The 20,196-nt window shown below is 41.0% G+C and overlaps 1 long non-coding RNA gene across 1 annotated transcript in view; it reads left to right on the plus strand.

Moving 5' to 3' along the window:
• The first annotated feature begins 8,626 nt into the window (after window positions 1-8,626).
• The window catches only part of LOC112823057 (uncharacterized), a 35,681-nt gene continuing 24,111 nt past the window's right edge, over window positions 8,627-20,196 (plus strand). Inside the window, exons 1-2 of the long non-coding RNA XR_012375989.1 lie at window positions 8,627-9,537; window positions 19,624-19,711. This is a non-coding gene — a long non-coding RNA (uncharacterized lncRNA). The remainder of the gene's footprint in view (window positions 9,538-19,623; window positions 19,712-20,196) is intronic.

Here is a 20,196-nt window from a genome sequence, read left to right on the forward strand (position 1 = left end):
CACACACACACACACACACACACACACACACACACACACACACCTATATGCTAAAATCTGTACCAGTATACGAGTAAGTGAAAAGTTACAGCTAAATATCTACCTGATGAGGATGAAACAAGTCAAGAGTCTTGTGTTTTTAAGAGAATAGATCTGCCCTGTATCATTTATCACTCTCCATGGGTTGGGCATCTAACCACTTGTGCTGACAACATCATTACATTAATAGCTAATTTGTAATAGACTTCTTACATGCCAAGCTCATCATGCTTATAGGGATTTTCTCATTTAATCCTCACAGCAATCCATCAGGGGCATACTATTACTATTCTCATTTCAGAAAGGAAACTGACCTTTATTAACATCCAAAGTCACCTAGCTGGGAAGTGGTAGAACCATGTCATCCATTCAGGCAGTAAAGCGTTCTCTTAATACTGCACTGTACAGCTTCCTACAAAACTGAGAGCACCTTATATATTAGTCTAGAGTAACAGATAGTCTGCTTGTTACACATAGATTATCTGTTTCCCACCTAAAACGTATCAAGCCCTGCCTCTGCCATTTACTCCTTGGGGCAACTGGGGCAAGGTACCTAACCTCACTGAGTAAGCCAACATTTACTCCTCCAGTTCCTAAGGCCATTATGAAATTGATATAAAGTATGTGCAGGAACACGTGGCAACATGGGAGGTCCACAAAATTCTTAAAAACCCTTTGAAGACCAAGGGCTGCCCCACCACCCGTCAGTTCCTACTCCATCAAGGCAGACCTTGTAAAGTCTAAGTGTGGGGACTACGTCTTTCCAACTTGGACATTGGTCTGCTTAATGGTGTCTCCTGTGAAAAAGATGGCTTTGTATATTCAAATTCTCGAAGACTCTAAGAATACCGACATGCCCCCATTCACAGGAAGGTGCACGCCAAAGCCAGAGGGCTACCAGCTACTGTGGACCTGCTCGAGCATCCAGCCAGGCACTGTAATGGGACTTTATTCACATTATCTTAAGGAAGCCTTCTGACGGTGAGTTTGATGTCGTCGTCATCATCTTCTAGATGAAAAAAATGAGAGCATGGATAGGTTAATCAGCTTGTCTATGTCCCAAGTAGAAGAACTGGGATCCAACCCAGGCCAGGCTGAGTGTAAACATACATACTCTTCCCAGGAAATCACACTGACTCTGTAGTATAACGACACATAGAGATTATGCACCGTTGCAGGAACAGATAGCTTTCTGTCCTTCGCCATTAGTGTAAGTGATTGCTAACTGTAAATACGAATATCACCCTAAGTTTCCTCTGTAGAGTGGGTTGTCATGAAAAATGAGTTCCCCTTATTTGGGCAGCAGACTTTTCCTATGTGCGGGACTAGATTAATGCTTCCCGATTTTCAGTCGTGTGTGCCACCTTCATGACTTTTGCTATTTCCAAGTGATACCTGTAAGGGACCACCACTGTTACTTGCCATCAACAGAAGGTATTTATAGAAATAAATACAAAGAGGAGCGAATAATGGCATTAGGCCCTAACTACATAATGTCTCCCCTCTTTTTGTGAAAATGGAGGTTGATAAGCATTTGGGAAGGTAAACACATACTGGCATCAATCTGAAACTTTCTACTTACCATAATCAGAATAATTTTATAGTATTGAAAAGGGAACACTATTCAGTAGGTGATTTAATGTCATTTAATGCCTTACCCAGGAACCAACCCCAGTTTTCTCATATGTCACAGAAGAGCATTTGCTGTGGCCTCAGCGATAGTTATCTACACTTTGGGAAATAAAGAACAAGAATGTTTTCAGGGCTCCTTCTGGTCCTTCAATTTTATGGAAAATTTTCCCACTTATGCCTTGAGAAAGCCACCTAATACCTAAATTAATGTACATTCAGGCGGTGCTCAGCCAGGCATGGGTGTGTCATAAACATTGGTAGTAGATTAAAAATATTTACCCCCGGGGTGCCTGGGTGGCTCAGTTGGTTAAGCGACTGCCTTCGGCTCAGGTCATGATCCTGGAGTCCCAGGATCGAGTCCCACATCGGGCTCCCCGCTCAGCGGGAGGTCTGCTTCTCCCTCTGACCCTACCCCCTCTTGGGCTCTCTCTCTCTCACTCTCTCTCTCTCTCTCTCTCTCTCTCTCAAATAAATAAATAAATAAATAAAAACTTAAAAAAAAATTTACCCCCCTTCGAAGGTACATCTGTGATCAGAACACAAGAAGGCAAGTTATCCAAGACACCTGTACATTTAACAGTTCCAGGGTCGCCTAGGTAGCTCAGTCGTTAAGCGTCTGCCTTCGGCTCAGGTCATAATCCCAGGGTCCTGGGATTGAGCCCCGCATCAGGCTCCCTGCTTGGTGGGAAGCCTGCTTCTCCCTCTCCAACTCCCCCTGTTTGTGTTCTCTCTCTCGCTGTCTTTCTCTCTGTCAAATAAATAAAATCTTAAAAAAAAAAAAATTTCCCTAAAGCTGAATATGTCTCCAGTGACTAGAAACAAACACTGGGGAAAAGCCTGCCTGTCAAAACAGAACACAGCTCACATCAGCTCAGAATAGTGTGAGGAAATTTTGCTGGCTATTTTCTACCAGATAAAGAGCACTATCACTTCACATCTGGAGTTTATCTGTGATGGTAAATTGCCTTCCAAATGTGCCTTTTTGCCTCCCCAAAATATTTTACTTATATAAAGAGATAAGACAGACAATTCCTAGGGAGAAGGAAGAAGATATGCTGAAAGATGTGTATATCTGCTTGTTCCTTGCTAGCTTTCCCCAAACTGTAAACATTAAAACAATGAATAATGTATTGGAAAAATAACAGCTGATTAGAAGTAAGACACCTTGATAAAAGTACTTGAGAAGTGTTCTCTGTTGACTGGCCTCACTAGGGTCAGCAGCAGCTCCCAGATACGCAAATACTGGTAATTTTCAAATGAAGGGGTCCTTTCCATTTCCAATTACCCTCCTGGGAAATTTCATTTGAAAAATTTACCAGATACAATTATCACCTCCATAAATTCTGCTGTCCGTTTCATAGACTTGAGAGTCCATGGAAAGCATGCATAAATGATTTAGTAAAGCAAGTGACCAAATGTCAGACTTAGTTTTAAGTTCTATTTGAAGATACCATACCAAGAAATCAGAAGGCGCTAATAGGAAGGTCAAGGAGAAAAATCCCTGCCAGGGAGTCCTTCATGTCCAGTGTGAGTATATATCATCTAAACTGGGATGGATTTATAAAATTAAGAAGAAATGTGTCAGTGAGGTAATAGAATGTTACAAACCACCCCAAGATTCATTGGCTTAGAAGAAAAATTATTTATTATTTCTCTTGAGTTTTTGCATTGGCTAGGGGTTGGCTGATCTAATTTGAGCTCGGCTGGGAGTAGCCCCTGCTTTGTGTGTCTCTCATTCTCCTCCTGGGTCCAACAGGCTTGTCTAGGCATGTCTTTCTCAAGGTCCATGGCAGAAATTCAAAGGTGTAAACTCAATAGTGTTCATGCTTTTTCAAACTTCTACTTAAATCAGTATTGCTATCATGCCACTGAGCCAAAGCAAGTCACATGGCTGAACCTAGAATCAAGGAATAGGGAAATACAGCCCCCTCTTTGGTGAGCAGAACCACAAACTCAAATGCCAAACAACACGGATGGATTGCATTGACTGCCCCAGTTGTTTAGGGAGAGAAGAGAAGCATTGGTGTCATAGACTCAATCTATCTCAGGATACAATTAATAAACCAAGACATCCTAAGTAATCTGCCTCAAAGTGGGTATATATAGAAAAAACACTTACAATAGAAAAAGATGCCCTTTGTCTTTCTGAAAAAGAAGCTTTCTGAAGTTTTCCAGTTAGAATATGCCAGAATATGAGTTATATGAGTTAGAATGCCAGAATATGAGTTACAGTCATGAAAATGACCCAAACTTGACAAGCGAAGATCTAATGCGCCTCCACACACACCCCCGCCCCCCCACCACCCAAACAGCACCCTGCCAAAGCAGCTACTGTCAGTAAGGGAAATGGGCTAAGGGAGGCTAAGATTGGTTACGGAGTTTACCCAAAGGTGTACAGGTAGTAACTGCAGACAGGAACAAGTTCAAAAACTTGTTCCACAAATAGCAGCCCAGGAGCCAGGTGTGCTGGCTTCTATCTAATCCTCTGATCTAAGTAAGTATCTAATCATGGAGAAGGCTTTTAACCTACAGATCCCCATCCAAAAGAATGGCATAATGAAATAGATCTTGAATACTCTATGATTGTCGACATCCAGTGTTAACTTAAGGCGGCATGGTTGGGGCAGACACTGTTGGTCACCTAACCAACAGTCATTTCCTACCTGTCTTCCTTACTGGCCGAGACCAACTTCCACTATAAAACCCAGTGAGATTGTCTGAGCTTCTCTTCCAGCTGGAGCATGATCGTGTGACCAAAACTTGGCCAAGAAGACCCAAGGAAAAGTATGCCATGGCATCTGGGAAAGATTTTTCCACCAGACAGTAAGAACGGTGTTTAAGGAAACGTCTCCTGGATCCCTTTCCCATCCTCTCCCTGCCTCCCTTGGACTCAGCTCCATGAACTATGGCAGCCATTTTGTACCAATGAGGCAACAAACTCAACACACTAAAAATAATGGAATGGATGGATGATAAAGAATTTTAGTTATTGGTGAAATCAATTACGGGATCACCTTTTCCTGATTTTGCATTATAGGAAACAATAAGAACCCTGTCTGTATATGTTATTAATGTTTTATGCTATTACTTGCAGCCCAAACATCTTACACAATACATAGATCTAGTAGAAACAATTGTGGATTCTAAACTAGCAGTCTTATACTTTATTTGCATATGAATCACCACAGAAGCCTGTTAAAATGCAGATTTCTGATGCAGTAGATCTGGGATGGGGCCTAAAATTCTGCATTTTTAACAGGCAAGTGATGTCGATGCTCCTGCTCTGCAGACGATCCACATCACACTTTGAACAGCAAAGTGCTAACTCACATGTGGCTATTGTATGACATCGATCAAGTCACCTCACTTCTCTAGGCCTCAATTTTCTCAAAGAATCTGATATCTTATGATTCTAAGTATTGGCAGAAGAAAATGTGATCGTTTCCTCTGCAAATGAAGATACACATGAAAAGTGAACTGAGAAAGCATACACACTGTGATTTATTTTAAACTTTCTGCTAAGTGGTCATTAATCTCATTACTTGATACAAATTGCAATCAGGATGAGGGCACATATGCCAGCGCTTGTTTCCATGACTGTCCAATGGCCCCACCTACATGGAAACATCATGGGAACAGAATATTAAACTGTGTTTGCAGCTGCTCCCTAGAACCTCATTATGAATAATATGTGTGCTAATCAGAAATTCAATTAATAGAGATTTGAAAAGATTTTGAGCAATACATCCTTTTCCCTGCCCCATTCTCTTGCCATGAGAGTGAAGAATGAATGTGGTTATTTTCATAACAAAAAAGCCATCTGCCTGTAAGGGTGATTGCAGCTTGGTACCCTCTGTCCCAGGTACTCTCCACAGCCCACTCCCAGCAGTGTTGGTCCAACACTGAAATCTGTCTGCTTTCACGTTTGAGCATTTTGTCTTTCTCTCCTAACCTCACTGCACTTACTTACACAACTGGTCGAAGATAACCTGCCCTCCCGTGGTACCCTTCCTACTAGAGTCTTGGACTCTAGCTCCTTTACTATACCCTGAGACGTGTCAGGTTCCAGGAAGCAGTGGAGCTCTGTTATACCATGAGCAGGCAGATGAGAGATTTCTTGTATTTTTTCTTATATATACTTTTTTCTTTTTAATAGACTATTAATTAGAACTGGTTTAGATTAGAGAAAAATTGAGAATATAGAGAGTTCCAGTTTCCCTCACATTAGTTTCCCTTATTATTAATGCCGTGCATGAATATGGCACAAATAATGAACCAATAGTGATACATTATGATTCACTAAAGTTCATAGTTTATTTAATTTACCTTGGTTTTTTACCTCATTGTCTTTTTCTGTCCAGGGTTCCATATTACAGTTATGTTATGTCCCTTTAGGGTCCTCTTGGCAGTGGTCATTTCTCAGACTTTGTTTAGATGACCTTGAGAGTTTTAAGGCGTACTGGTCTGGTATTTTGTAGGATGCTCCATTATTAGAATTCATCTGATATTTTTATCATGGTAAGACTGGGGCTATGGGCTACTGGAAAGAAGGTCAGACAGACAGACAAAGCGCTATTTTCATCAAACTCAATCAAGTGTATATACTAGCAATGTGATTTTGAATCATTGATGTTGGCCTTGACCACCTGGCTGAGGTAGTGTTTGTCAGATGTCTCCATAATTAAATTACTCTTTCCTCCCATTTGCATGCTGTGCATTTTGAAAAGAAATCCTTCTGGGCAGCCTACATTTAAGGAGTGAGGGTTTAGGCTCTAGCTCCTTGAAGTGGAGCTCCACATAAAATATTTGAAATTTTTGTGTGAGGCGGAATTTTCAATTCTTACCCATTATTAAACTATTCAATCATTAATTTATGTCATTTGGAATCATGTATACTTATTTTATACTTAGTTAAAGTCTAATGCTACTCTGTTTTTTCCCTTCAAGTTGTCCCATTTTTGGCCATTGGGAGCTCTTTTAGTTGGCTTTTATTTCCCTTTGGCATGTCTCCATTACTGTGCGCTGTGTGTGTATCTTCTTTTCTTTTCTTTTCTTTCTTTCTTTCTTTCTTTCTTTCTTTCTTTCTTTCTTTCTTTCTTTCTTTCTTTCTTTCTTTTTTTGAGTCCTTTTTTTTACTTTCTGGTGATAAAGATGATTCAAGCTCATCTTGTATATTTCTTCTCCAAGTCATAGAATCAGTCATTTCTCCAAATAGCCCTGGTTATTTGTTTTGGAGAACAGTGTTAGAAACCAAGGTCTGGGTTCCAGTGTGTTTATTGCTATTGGAGTGTTAATTCTTTTAGGCCCTCTCAGCTGACAGAAAAAAAAAAAAAGTGTGTTTATACTAATCCATGTATATACACATATCTGTAACTGTTTATGTATGTAAAAATATGTATCTATATGAAGCTAAACATAACTTCATTCTGATGCCCCCAACTCTAATCCATTGCCATATGGATCATTCTAGCCTCTTCTTCTTGCTTATCTGGAACCTCCCACTCCAATAGTGAAAGAACTGGCCCCCACTATCTGTTACCCATTCAATTAATTCTTCAATTCCAATATATATGCATGGCAGTATCAGAATTGTTAACCTGAATCCCCGTGGGAAACCACTTTATCAACTAGGGTACAATTTTTTTTTCTTTAGTCCTATAAACTCAACTCATTTCCAAAAATACTTAGGATGGCACCTTTTCCCCTCATTGGCTCCAGTGAGGTAGTTTCATACGTTGTAATATAGTTAGATTCTCTTGTCACTGTCTATATTCCTTCTTGAGGTCCCAAGATTCTTTATTTATATCTTTATATATTCAATGGTAATTTGGAGTTCAAAGTAAATAGTGTAGCTCAATGTTCCCCACTTCACAAACCTTTCCACACAATGATTCCTCTGTTTTTCATTTCATTTCATTAAAGAATTAAATTATAAAATCAGACTATATGACAACTATTAGGAGTCTCAGGGGTTTCCTCGCCTGTTTAGCCAAGGAATGGCAGGCCAAACAAATCATTTTGTTTGTCCAAGGACTAGGACGCAGCTCTCTTGGTTCCCAATCCAAAGCTATTTTCCTAACACTGCCTAATATACAGGGAGAAGAGTAATTTCTCTAAGGGAAATCAAGCTGTGGTTAGTTCTGCTATAGCTAACTTCCCGATTCCCAGTGAAATTGCAGACGGGGGCTTGTCACACTGTGGCTGTTTACACAGTGCATTTTCATGTGAGTTAACTATTCCTCTTGTCCCGTAAGAGCATTCAGGTCTACCCAGGCATAACATGGTCACTTCCAGGGTAGCCTCTAAGCTACCATTGGACTTGGATTGAATTTTCTTTCCAAATCTTGTGAAAAGGAAGGGAAGATGAAGTGTGGATCTTTTTGGAGTCAACAAAAATCATAAAACCTTAGTTCTCCTTGCTCAGAGCATCAGCTCCAGCTTTGCCTCTTTCTATAGCCTTCCCAGATTTCATCTCTCTCTGCCCCAGAGTATCTTTTCTCTGTGTTTCTATATCCTTTGTCACACTACCTTCTGTCATTAGACATGAACTCTTGAAGTTTGGGACCACGGTGTGTATGTCAATTCCCTCCACGGATGACTTTATATGTAGCAAATAAGATCTTTCGATTAATATTAGTTTAGGTAATTAGTAAAGGATGAATGGAATTAGAAACACCATTAAAAAGTTAGAAACATGAGTGAGATGGGAAAATGAGAAAGCCAATGCCAGCCACGAGAAAGACGAGAGAAGGATGAAAAAAGAGTAGGATTGGACTTGCATTAGCTACTCTAGGGCCTGGAGAAGAAAGGGCGTTCAAGCTACCTGGGAAGGAGCCCATACACTCCACAAAAACAGATAGGGGATGATCATGAATGTATAGTCCTTCTAGAATGCTAACCACTGTGACATCAGTAAGGATTCTTCTGTGTCTCCAAGGTAGAGGGTGATCATAGACTTATGACATTAAGGTTGGAAGAAATCTAAAAACAATCTTACCTACCTCTCTCTCACTCATTGCTCTACTTTGAACTGCCCAGCACTGTAAATGGAAGTCAGAGTATCACAGGTCCCCTCGTGCTGCATGAGAAGGGATTCTTGAGAGGACCAAAGTTCATGAAAGCCAAAGCTTCGTACCCCCATTTGAGGCACCTCTTAGCCAAGAGACAGAAACTTAACTTTGGGGTTCAAAGTCACAGGACCTCAAAGATCTTTCCATAACAGTGACTGGTGCCTTCATAGGGACATGGGGAGGGTGACAGAATTTGGACTAGGTTCAGATGAAAAAGCTGAAAAAAAAATGAGGTTTTTTTATCATTGATAATGGACCCTAGGGTAATCAAGAACTGAACAGAAGGATGAAGGGGACTACTAATTGAAATTGCTTCTGAAAAGTAAATAAAAGTAATAGATAATAGATAATAGCCAAAATGTCTACAGACATGAATGCAAATCTGGCCACTTCCACTCACTAACTGGGTGACTTTGGACATGTTACCTGTACTTCCCTAGCCTTATCCTCATTCCTTGTAAAATTAGGATAATGATATTTATCCGGTAAGCTTGTTATAAGGGTAAAGCGACAAAGAATCTGAAACACAGAGAAAGAGTAGTTGTCATTGTTACTATCACCATCATCACCATCAGCAATCACCAAATCAACAATCGCCAAAATTTACCAAGTATTTATTGCTTGCTAAATATTGTACTTGGTGTGTGACACGTAATTGTTACTGTTAGTATTATTGTTGACCAGTCAGTAATATCAGAGGCTTATGGATTTTCCTTGTTATAACTGACCATCAAATCAGACTGGTTTTCTTCTACCTTGAGGAATTTGTATGAAGCAGCCTAAAAGCAGGAGAATGGTAAGTGATCCCACCTGTCTTTTGCATTCTTTTGATTCAAAGTAAAATGAGATAACCAGGGCAAAGCGAGTTATGAGATAGATAGGAAGAAAGGCTGTGGCATTTATACATTTCCCAGTCTTCTGAGAGATAACCTTCAATGTCTAGTGCCCTATATCAGTTCAGAGAGCTAGTTTTATGAACTGATTTCTTCTTAGGCCCAGATAGCTGCAGCCTTGTGTCTCTTTAGAGTGAGGGCTGCATTTCTCAGTTACTGGTAACAATTTCTCTTAAGGAAAAGGAAAGCAAATTGCCACTTAAAAAAAAAAAAAAAACCCTGCATAAATTTAGGGAGCATTAATTACTATTGCCCTTGGGCTTCTGGGAACTCATGCTGTCTTTCCATGGTGATTATCATGATTACATGCTATTTTAATTTTATATTTAGGTCTCTACAGAAATTGCAGATATGTCTCAGCTTAGCTAGAGGAGTTTTCAATCAAAACGAGTTAACATGTTTTTCCTTCTTCTAGATTAAACTCAGTAGGGTTATGTTCATCTTAAATCCATGATCACTTCCTTGGGCTTTTCAATGAGAAATTCTGGAGAGATATCCAAACCTTGTTATCACCATCTGGAAAAACTTATGTGATCATTAGGTCGAGGTCCTGACCTTCAGGACTAGGCTAGTGAGGAAATGGCAAAAAGACCGGGCTGTCCCCTTCTCCCTCACTGACCTGGAATAACCTGAAGCTAGTGCCAGACTCCCACTGGTTCCCATTATCTTTGTCTGATACAACACAGTAAGAATTTCCTGGTCAAATAAAGGGACAAAGAATTCCTGATGAGCCTGGGAGCCAGGAGAGGCTCATGTTTAGGGCTTTGGTGACCCTGGTGTTCCTTTAAATGGAGATATGTGTTGTCAAAGCCAAGTAAGGAGCAGAGGATTATAACAGGTTCCTGATTCTGCAAGGGCCTATTTCTTCTCTACTGACTAGGGCTTTACTTCCCAAACTCAGAGAATTTTAGGGCTGAAGGACAAGAGTCTGTAGTAGCAGAGATGGGTCAATGGCAAAGCAGAGTGAAGAACGCATTTAAAAACAGTCATGACTAAACCCAGGAAAAGGCCTGATCCACTGACTGTTAAACCAGGACCTATGAGCTCATCAAGTGCTATGGGTTTCCCTTTCAGATCCATAATATGTTGCCAAAAGAGCAGGTTTTTTTTTAAGATTTTATTTATTCATTTTAGAGAGAGAGAGAGAGAGAGCAGGGGGAGGGGCAGATGGAGAGGGAGAGGCAGAGAATCTCAGGCAGACTCAGCACTGAGCCTGACACAGGGGTTGATCCCACGACCCCAAGATCATGACCCTATCCTAAACCAAGGGTTGGACGCTTAACCAATTGAGCCACCCAGGTGCCCCCACAACCACCTTTCTAAATAACACAGTCTAGGTACCCATTTCATCTGTGTCAGAAAATGAACATCCTACATAAGCATCAAATAATTTATGATTTAAGCCACAATGGCAAATACATTTCCCTAAACACCAAGAATTGTTTTATACCAACTTTTCAAAAATAAGTGAATTTTATTTATGTTTTCCTTCTTGAAGCTGGTGACAGAAAGTTCCATCTGCGAAATCTATATTGGTACTAACAAGTTGGCTACACAGCAACAGAGAGAATTTATGCTGGCTTTGGTCAAATCTACCTACAATTTGGGGACTTTTTGCCTTTAAAAGCCCACACAACAAATCAGACAATTTCCACAAGGTGCCAGATATTTGTCCAGGAAGAGGAAGGCCCGACATAGCTAGGAGACTTGTGTCTAATCCTGTCTTACCACTAACGGGACACACGTCCTTCAGGAAGACACAGCCTTCCTGGACTTCAAGTCCCCATCTGTGAAATAAAGTTTTTGGGCTAAGTCAGTATTTCTCAGCCCCGGACATATTTGAATCACTTGGCAAGATTTTTTAAAAAGTGATGCCCAGGCCTTACCCTAAACTAATTACATTACACTCGTCAGGGGGTGGAGCTATTTGTGTAAAGTTCCTCAGGCTGAGACCCATGACGCCAGATTCTCCCTGAGTCCACACGATGTGGACATTCTGTCACGTTCAGTTCCACATCACCTTGGAACTTTTGGTCACCTCTGAACTTTCTCTCCTGTGGAAGGCAGAATTCTAAGAAGACCATCAATGAGTTGTACCCTTGTTTCAACCCCTGTGAGTGAAGATGGAGCCTGTGGCTTGCTTCTGGCCAAGAGAATATGGCAAAGGTGAGGAGATAGTCAATCTCATGATTATGTCACCTCACGTATCGTGGACTGGACAGAGAGATTCTCCTGTGGGTTTTGAAGAAGTAAATGGCCATGTTGTGAAAGGGTCTCTGTCATGGACTGAATATTTGTGCTCCCTGCCTCCAAAATTCATATGTTGAAATCTAATCTTTATTGTGATAATATTTGGAGGTGGAGTCTTTGGGAGGTGATTAGAGCATGAGGGTGATCATGATCTAATGATCATGAATGAACCTTCATGAATGGCATTAGCACCATTATAAGAAGAGGCTAGAGAGCCTTACTCTCTTTCCATCATGTGAGGGCATAAGGAGAAGTTGGCAATCTGCAAAACTGGAAGAGGGCTGTTATCCAACTCTGCTGGCACCCTGATTTCAGACTTCCAGGCTCAAGAACTGTAAGAAATACATTTCTGTTGTTTATAAGCCACCCAGGCTATAGTACTTTGTCATAGCAGCCCGAACCAAATAAGACAACAACTGAGAGAGCCACACAACCAGGAACTGCTACACCTTCCCTCCAGTCCCTGGCTGAAAACCTGCAAGAAAGCAGGGACCTCAATCCTACAACTACAGAGCTGAATTCAGCCCCAAACCATGTGAGCTTGGAAGAGAATCCAGAATTCCAGAAAGGGACGGCCTACACCAAGACCCTGTAGGACCTGTGGGACCCTGAGCAGAGGACTGCAATCTTTCTCCGGTCTCCTGACCCACAGAAACTGTGAGATAATAAATGCATACTGTTTTAAGTGGCTAAATTTGTGGTAATTTGTTACACAGCAATAAAAAAAAACTAATATGTCTTCCAAATGGTGCACTTATGCTCAGCGTGACAGCTCCTGGTGGTATCTTACAGAAAGGTATGAGGTATATTTTGGAGAAACCTAACTTGTAAATGCTGAAAAGTAAATTGTAGAATTAAGATTTTCAAAAAAGGGAAATAAATACATGTTTGAAATTTAGGTTATATTTCCTCAAATTCAAATGCTTAAAAATTTATTTTAAAAATTTATTTATTTTTAAATCAGGACAGACTTATGTTAATGGATTTGCTATCACAAAACCAAATGCCTTAACACTTATTCTTCCCATGTCTTGGCCTCAGGTTTCCTACTGGTAAAATGAGGTGAGTAGAGAAGTTTCCCTTCAATATTTATGATCCTAGGCTCATTTATGATCCCCTCAGCACAACGAGGAAGGGTAAGCAGTCTGAAGTGAGCCTGATCTGAGTTCAAATTCTGGCTCCATTCCTTATCAGCTGTAGATTTTGGCAAGTGATTTATCCATCTTACTAAGCCTCAGTGTCCTCATCTATAAAATGGGGTTAATAAAATTCCTCAATCTTCTAGCTTTGTGGGTGGGTTTATTATATGAATCAGTGGATACAATGGGCTCAATGAAACAAAGGACTGAACACATAGTCATGACTCAAAAACGGTAGTGGTGGCAATGGTTGCTTTTGTTAGGAGCTCTTCGCTTGATGGCATTAGGGACAATTTGTTTATTTTTAGCATCTGTTATGATCTGTCCTAGGAAATCGTTCAACAAGGCGCATTTGAGAACGTGGAGTTGAGGAGAGAATACAATGGTGGTACAAAGTCTGCAGAGGAGGGCAGTGTCCTGCTCCAAAACCAGCAGGGAGAGGCAACCTCTCTTATCCCCCTCCTCTATTTTCATTGCTTCTTGCTTCAACAGTGCTAAGGGCCAGCACCAAGAGGATGGACATGACAGAGATTAACAATACATTCTTAGTAGTTTATCTAGGTTGAAGAACAAAAACTTGAATTTATTCCCCATTCTTTAATTTGTCCCTGATGTTTTATTTCCCTTTTTGCTAGTAAAGCAGGTCTTTTCCAGGCAATATTCTGACCTACTTTCAGAAAGCAGATGTAGGTCTTTTGAAATCAGAGGATGGGTGGCTGCTTGACAGACTTAAAAGGTCTTCAAATATTACTGTGTTTGAGCTGCATCATCTAGGAAGACCATAGCCAAAAAAGGTACTCTTTGCTCAAGCAGAGCTGTTAAATAAATTCCCAAGTTTGCTTTTGAGAGTCTCACCCTAAATGTGGAGAAGAGAACTACAAAGTTGGGCCCCAAGAGAGACTTTCTACTTGGCTGACAAGAGTTTTCAAGAAAGTGGCCTGAAAATCCCCAGAGCCCACATTTATTTGGCAAAGAATGGTTTGCTTTTCAAAGGAGAAAGAAATCACTAAAATAAGAGATAACTTCCCTTTCATGGAAAAAAAAATTAACAGAGAAACAAAAGAAATTCTTAGAGGATAAGTACATGAAATACTAAAATATATTGAAAGATTCATTACCAGAAATTGCGTATGAGCTAAAAACAAAGGAGGTTAGATAAATTCATGGATATGAGAACCATAAGGAATCATCAGTTTCAAATCAGAGGTCTTGAAGGTGTTCAGAGTCTAAAATACATGTCAAAAACATCAAGCACAGCATCCCACAAAAGGTTCCTTGATGATGCCATCAGAAAAGCAATTCATCATGGATTGGTCCCTCTATTGCATTCTTATTTTCTTGGACACACAAAGGAATAAGAAAGAAGAAGACAAATGATAGGCTTTTTTTTTTTTTTCAAGATGCTTTTATCTAAAGCATACATACTTTAAATACATACTATGGTTTGTTTATTTGAGGGGCAATCTGAACAAAATTTGCCTTGTTCAGTCAGTGTAATTGCTGTAAGCTTTATGATAAAAATCAGAAGAAAATAGCCCAGGAGAACCATGTTCAGATGTACAATTGGCCCTTGAACACACAAAATAGAACATGACTGCTGGCCTCCAGAGATCGTCTCTGGTTCAGTCTGCAGATGCAAGGCTGAAAATCGAGTTGTCTGGAAGCCTAAGTGTTGGGGAAGGTCATAGAAAAGATGTGACCACCCATTGACCCATGAACTGGACCCAGGCCATTGGTGGCTCCACACGCCCTCCTCTGTCCTTGAAATGTGGGTTCTGCTTGCCTTTCCTACTCTCAGAGGCTGCTCCAAGCACGTAGGACACAACCTTAAGATGGTGATGTGGTGTTGAGAACACCTGCACAGTTTATATGACTGAACCCAGTTAAGGCCTCTATGTAAACTTTTAAGGTTTGGTAGGTGGGTGCAGGAGTCCCCTGTCTTGCTGCTGTCCAAGACAACCCTCATACATAAGCTCCCTTTGCTTATTAAACCTGCCTCCTGCCCACCTGGAATGCCCTGGCTCCTTCTTCTGTCTCTCCCTGCCCTCCACACACGGGGGCCTGTTTCAGATGGTACCCAGGAAGCTCCCAAGGAGGTTATGAACCAACACTAAGGAGGGAGAGATTACAAGGAGGAAAGAAAGACAAAAACAATTTGGAATTTGTGCTCAAGATGGCTTCTTGTCAACTCTTGCCATCATCAACTTCCTTGGGAAAAAAATGAATTTTAGGATATACCATTCACCTACAAATTCCGGTGGAGGGATCTCTCCACACTTGAACCAAAGGCATAGATCCAAAAGGCTGAATCAAGCAACACCAGGTGCAAGGAGGTTATGAAAATGATGTTCCAAGTTTTCCAAATGCACATCAACACTTTTTTCAGTATTTTTTCAAGACTGATATTTCTCCAACCAGTTAGAGAATCATTTTTTAAAACTTAATCATGTCTTGCACCAACACTGAATTTAAAAGAATAACATTAAGCATCTCCTTTCCTTCCTCGACTGCAGAAGACTTGGGATTTGCACTGAACTCCCACCATCAAGCCAAATGTGTGTTCAACAAATGCACTTAAACATTTGCTTTTGCCTTTCAACAAGGTCAGGTGAAACTTGTCCATAAATTTCTCCCATAATTCACAAAAGTGAGGGCCAAATGGATGTTTTCTGGATACATTATGATATATAGGAATTTAAAAATTTTATAAATCTATTATGAAGAGTCAAGCTGAAGAGCAAGAAGCAAAATGACCAACATACATATGAAAATCATTTAACCTTATTTATAATTTAAAAAAGTGGAAATGACATTAGGATAGCATCTTTCTCATAAAATTGGTAAAAAAAAATGAAAATATCACTGATGGTAAGGATCATGGACAATGATCGTATTCATATACCGCTGAGAGGACAAAGTGGTACAACCTGTCTGGGGGGAGATGTGGAATTCAGCAATATTTATCAAATGCTTAAAAAATTCACATACCCAGGGCCCCACCTGGGTGGCTCAGTTGGTTAGGCGTCCGACTCTTGGTTCAGTTCAGGTCCTGATCTCAGGGTCTCGGGATGGAGCCCTGCATCAGGCTCCAGGCTCAGGGGAGAATCTGCTTCAGATTCTTTCTCCCTCTCCCTCTGCCCCTCCCACTTGTGTGTGCTCTCTCTTTTTCTCTCTCTCTCTAAAACAAATAAATAAATCTTTAAAAAATTCACTTACCCTTTGGATCCCAAATTCCATTTCTATGACTATATCCTAAGAAAATAATTAAGGATGCATGCAAGCATTCAGCTTCAAGAATATACAGCACAGTATTTTTTTTATAATAGCAGAAAAGCAAAATCTAAGTTTTTACAATTTCCCCGTTTAGCAAAATATTGTATACCCATATAATGGAATAGGATTTTGGACCATTGAAAACTACACTGCAGATTTTTTTTATTGATATAGATACTTGTAGCATATTTTCCATTAAAAAAAGAGGTTACAAAAATGATGGCTTTATTATGGTAAAAAAGTGTAAAAGGTGAAAAGGTGCATAGGATTCTGACAGTGTTAAGTATTAACTGGGTCAGAGAACTCAGGAACACGGGGCTTTTGCCCTGGCAAGTTTCCCAATTTCTTTCAGCTTTTCCAAAGAAGAGAAATTCAAGGAAAAATTTCAAATAGTAAACAGAGAACCAATTTATTAACTGGGTCAGTGCCTGAGATGATCGTAAGACTTCTCAGTTAAAAGTGAACTGGTGGGAGGGGGTGGGAGGCGCCTGGGTGGCTCAGTCAGTTAAGTGTCTGACTCTTGATTTCTGCTCTGGTCATGACCTCACGGTTGTGAGATCAAACCCTGCATGGAGCTCTGTGCTGGGCATGTAGCCTGTTTGGGTTTCTCTCTTTCCTTCTCCTTAAGCCCCCCCACCCCCAGAAAGAAGAAAGAAAGAAAGAGAAGGAAGGAAGGAAGGAAGGGAGGAAGGGAGGAAGGAAGGAAGGAAGGAAGGAAGGAAGGAAGGAAGGAAGGAAGGAAGGAAGGAAGGAAGGAAGGAAGGAAGATGAACTGGGAACCTCTGTGGGGCCTCTGCCTCCCCACCACAGCCAAAAAGCAGGGATTTCACTTGGGCATGCATCCAGACAGAGAGGAGAGTCAGACCTGACTTAGCTTATTGATCTCACTGCAAGGAATGAGAGGACCCAGTGAGGGGAGCCTGGGTGGCTCATTTGGTTAAGCATGTGCCTTCGGCTCGGGTCATGATCCTCGGGTCCTGGGATAGTGCCCCACGTTGGGCTCCCTGCTCAGCGGAGAGCCTGCTTTTTCCTCTCCCTCTGTCTGCTGCTCTGCCTACTTGTGCTCTTTCTCTATCTCTCTGTCAAATAAATAAATAAAATCTTTAATTAAAAAAAAAGAAAAGTCAATGAAAGTAAACTACTGGGACCCACCCTTTAATGACAGTGAAGCGGCCCATTAGCAAACATGACCTCATGATTAACATAGAATTTCATCAGTAGAATTACCTTCCCTAGGTTGGAGGAGTAGGGAAGGAGGTGTGTGTGCACGTGGGATAAAAGGCAGACCCAGAGCCACAAAGTCCTGCCCATAAGACGTGGTTTCAGTAATCTTCTGCTGCATAACAAACCACTCCAAAATGCAACTGCTTAAAAACATGATTGCTCACAATGCTGTGGGTTGATGGGGCTCTGATGTACGGTTCTGCCCCATACAGTGGACCTGTGCTTACTCATGCAGCTGCATTCAGCTAAGAGCTCAGCTAATGCCAAAGCCTCCAAGTGGACTCCAGGGTCTCACCAGTCATTCAAGAGTGTTGCCCGAACCTTTTTATGCACAATGACTAGCTTTAAAGTAAAAGCATTCTAGGAAAATAAACCCTGTTCTAAAAATGTGCCTGGGATCCGTCTGACATCCAGTGGGACATTCAGACAGAAATGACTGTCATGAAGGAAGAGATCTATCAAGATCCCTAGAAACAAGGGCAGGAGGAACACTGGCTTGGTGTATGATGTAGACTAAAAAGAGTTGGAATTGGGCACCCTGGATTGGTTGGTTTGTGTTGTGCATCAAAGACGCATTCACAGGGAAGTCATTTACTATCTCCAGATATTCGAGAGCCTGGGAGGGGTAGTGTCTCTAGGATCAAAGCCCCAAATAGCAGGGCATCAAGAATAAGAAAATACAGTTCGTAACAACCCCAACAGGCAAGCTAAGCTCTTGCCAAGCTTCTGTTTGCGTCATGTTTGCTAGGATCCCATTGACAAAAGCAAATCACAAGATCAAGGCAATAGGAGGGGACGGAACAAGGGCACGGACGTGGGAGATATTGCCATTGAGGGCCATCACTGTAACAGCTCCTGCATAAATAATTCCAAGTGAAAGGATATTTGCCATGGTCAACAATGGTCACCCTTGGAGTCTAGACTTACACACTGTTTTGTCCTTTTCATCCTATGGATTTTCCTATTTTCAACAATGAATATGCATTATTTTTGTAATAAGAACAAAGCCAAAATTCATTAACAAATAAATACTACTGTCTTACATAACCTTCCCCAGAAACTGAAGCTTAAGAAGAGGATTCTTGTGCAAGTGATTTAGTGCCCCCATGAGGAAACCAACCATAAGGGAGTGAGAAAAGCAGGTTAGGGCAGGCGAAGGAGCTGAGCAAGAATGTGATCTCAGCCAAGGTTTAGCCTCAGCCTGAGACCCCAAGGAGCTCTGCAGGATGAAAGGTGCTGCGGAGCTGTCTCACCATGAGGCAATGATACAGGCTTTTGTACTCCATTTCAGTTAGCCATCAGCTGTGGCTAACCCCAGGCAGGAAGGCGTAATCTCTTGGGCATCTCCTGGAAATACAGATCCCATAGGGAAGACAAGTTGCTGAAGAAGGGTGCTGCTTTTGGTCCTTATTAGGTAAGCTCAGAGCAGTTGAGGGACACGTGCACCCACTCCATAAATGGGCCCAAAATATCTACTACAGCTACTCCAGCTTATTCTAAAGGGCTGTCTCTGTAACGCCTTACATAACTGCCTCCAATGTCTGTCATACACTCCAACTATGCTCTCTAAACAGAAAACAGACATCAAGTAATATATATTGGATGAATCAAGGGTAAATATGTGAAACACAACATTTCCTTTTTGTGTGTATACCATGTATCCTTAAATATGACTTCAGAAAGTGGGAATCTAGAGAGTATACCAGGAGATTATAGAGAAGATATCACTCTTTCTCTTTGCATAGCTCTACAACTGTGATGATAAGGCAGATTTTGCTACACTTTCAAACAAAATTCTCCTCTGGGCTAAAATCATGCATGAGAAGTTTTAAGGGGGAAGGATCATTTTTTCTAAAGGTTACAGGCCTAAATTATAAACTCAAGTCAATAAGTTAGACGTCTAAAAATTCTAAAAACAGGGGCAGATAATAAGAGTGCTTTCTCAACCAAAACCACAACCTTCCCTCTGCCACACTCAGAGAAAGCAGCAGAAACTAATCTTTCTCCCCAAGTGGAAAAATGGGTAATAGAAATCTACCAGCTGCCTTGAATTCTGTGCACTGACAGTATATTTCCATCAATCTCATTTATTTTTGTCTGAAGTCTTATTTTCAGGCCATTACATTCAAATACCGAATCAGGCCATATTCACCAAGATGCTCTGGGAGGAGGAAATGCCTTTCATTAGCAGGTATGCTTATTTTCTGGGTTTTACCATCAATGATGACATGTCTCCACTGAAGGAGGGAGGGATGATGGTTCATAGAATCTTAGGTAAGAAATTTGATAGAGGTTCATAGAAACATGGAGATGTCTAGAGGTCTCTGCTAGGTGAACTATGGACATGACAGAGAAGGACCTTGTCACAAGGGTTCCAACATCACTAAATGGAGAAATGGACCAGAGAGAGAGAGAGAGACAAGCATTCCAGCCTGTTATAGTCCAAGTGAGATGGGGTGGGAAGCCAAAGTCCCGCCCACCTACCTTCTTCCCAAACCCTACCCACCTTCAACAACTAACCTATATAACTGACCAGAAAGAAAACAATTGAGGCCCAGAAAGAAAAAAAGGAAAGGCACACAGCTCTACAGCTAGCTCGAGACAGCCAAAACTGTAATACAGAAATATTATGACCTTTCCACATCATTGCTCTCAACCATTGATTAAACATAATTT

Source organism: Callorhinus ursinus, unplaced genomic scaffold (assembly GCF_003265705.2).
Source record: "Callorhinus ursinus isolate GAN/ISIS: 27379988/994484 unplaced genomic scaffold, GSC_fseal_2.0 scaffold1, whole genome shotgun sequence".
In the NCBI taxonomy this organism is placed as follows: Eukaryota; Metazoa; Chordata; class Mammalia; order Carnivora; family Otariidae; genus Callorhinus; species Callorhinus ursinus.